The sequence below is a fragment of the Hordeum vulgare genome, chromosome 2H (genome assembly GCF_904849725.1).
Source record: "Hordeum vulgare subsp. vulgare chromosome 2H, MorexV3_pseudomolecules_assembly, whole genome shotgun sequence".
NCBI lineage: Eukaryota > Viridiplantae > Streptophyta > Magnoliopsida > Poales > Poaceae > Hordeum > Hordeum vulgare.
The window spans coordinates 157,892,022-157,894,049 of record NC_058519.1 but is presented as its reverse complement, the minus strand read 5'-3'; positions in this window follow the sequence as shown (position 1 = coordinate 157,894,049).

The following is a 2,028-nucleotide window of genomic DNA, read 5'->3' as shown; positions in this document are numbered from 1 at the left end:
TATAAGGATTGACTTATTCATTATTCTACATGTTAGGGTTCTGTAACTTTTTCAAGCATGATTGAAAATAGCACATTCAGATTCCTTGAATTTTTCTGATACTTTTTCATATATAAATTATTTTCATTGGAGTTACTGATTAATTTCTATGAATTTTTGAAGTTTTAAACATTTCTGGAATTATTTTTATACTGGAAAATACTTTTATTGCATCAGCATGACATCAGTAGGTCCATCTGGCCGTTGAAAGTCAAACCTGACCAGTGGGACCCACTGGTCAGTCTCTCTGGTCAATTTTAGATTAAGTTTAAACTTAATTAGTTGATTAAACTTACTGGTCCCACATGTCAGTGACTTATTAACTTATCTGATTTATTTTTATTATCTTTAATCTTGCCAGAGGCTGGCCCCACCAGTCAGTGGCTCAGGCCAGCCGAGATCCACCGGCGGCGAGGTCGTCCTCGCCGGCGGGGAGCCTCCGGCGACCACCAGAACGGCGGAGGGGCTCGGAAACGGCGCAAAGGGGGCCAAACGCTACGCGGAGAGCACCAGAAGAACGACACATCTCCCGCAGCTCCATTTCTGCACTTAGATGGGGCTAAACTGGCCAGAGATGACGCCGGCGACGAGCTTGGCGGTGGCCAAGGTTCGGGCTTCATCGAGGTCATCGATACAGAGGGAACTACGCACGGTTCTTATCTCCTACAGCATCTACGCGACGGCCTGAAGGTGCTGGTGCCCTCGGAAGGACGAGTTGATCACCGGAGGGCTACTGGCGACGAGCTGCAGCGGTGGATCTTGTCGGGCTCCGGAGAAACTAGGCCTAGAGAAGGGGATCGAGGGGAGATCTTAGGGGAAATGACCGCATGCTCACAGGGAGTGCAGTGGTGGCGCTAGCTTGCTGGGGACGGCCTGGCGAGGGAGAACGTCGGCGGCGACCTTCGGTGACCCGAGGAAGAAGACGACTGCTGCGTGTCGATTCACTGCATCTGGGCGTCGGGCTCGTGGCTAGGAAGCTTCAGGGGGTTGCGGCGGAGCTAATGCACGGCTCAGAAGGAAGGGAGGTCGGCTAGAACGACGACGAGCTCGAGCTCTGCTCGGGCTCCAATGGCGGCAGAAGGGGGGAGGAGAGATCCGAGAGGAGGGGGAGAACTGGCGCTGGGAATGGATAGCCACGGGCTCGGGGAGCTTATCCCCGGCCTTGCCAGCGCGAGCCGATGGCCAGGCAGGCGCACAGGTGCGTGGCCGCGCCGGAGAACGCGACGGCCACCTCCTGCTGCCCACTAGCGGGGGAGGAAGACGACAGGAGTTGAGATGGGCCGGGCCAGGTGAGCGACAGGTAACTTCTTTTCCCTTTTTTCTGTTTTTGTTTCTGTTTTGCTATTTCACTGATTTTCTATTTATTTCAACTCCCAAAATGGTTTGTAAAAACTATTTTAAACACACCTGAATATTTGTTGGAATATTTCCAACCATTTCCAAAGTTTTCAACATTTTTGAAAATTTAAAGTTTCTGATTTCAAATTTAAAGCTTGAAACCAGTAGCTTTTGCATTTATTTAAAATGCTTAAAGCGTCAAGAAAATAGTTTTCTCCAATGCTCATTTACTTTCATGATTTATCAGAAAGTTTGAACATTTCTTGAGGCCATTTTGGGTTCATTGATTTTAACTAGTTTGAGATTTCCTTTATTTAAAGTAGTGGCTAGGGTTTTGAATTTTTCCTTTGCCACTTTCTTGTTCTTGTTGAAAATTCTTAGATGCAAATGCAAAGAAGACATGAGCACAAGACTAACTTGCTTAAGGTGTCAGGGATGTGACACAATGTCATCCGTCAAGGTGCATAAGCGGGCTCGCACCCCATCGCAGTCACATACCATGGTATCTAAATAGGGATACACTCCTGATAGCAGCACCTTACTGCTACTGCGACAACAGACCTTCCCTGGCAACGGCGCCAGGAATCCTGTTGTTACGGCTACGCCTATAGGGACTTCCTTGGCAAATATGCAAAGGATTTCCCCACGGCC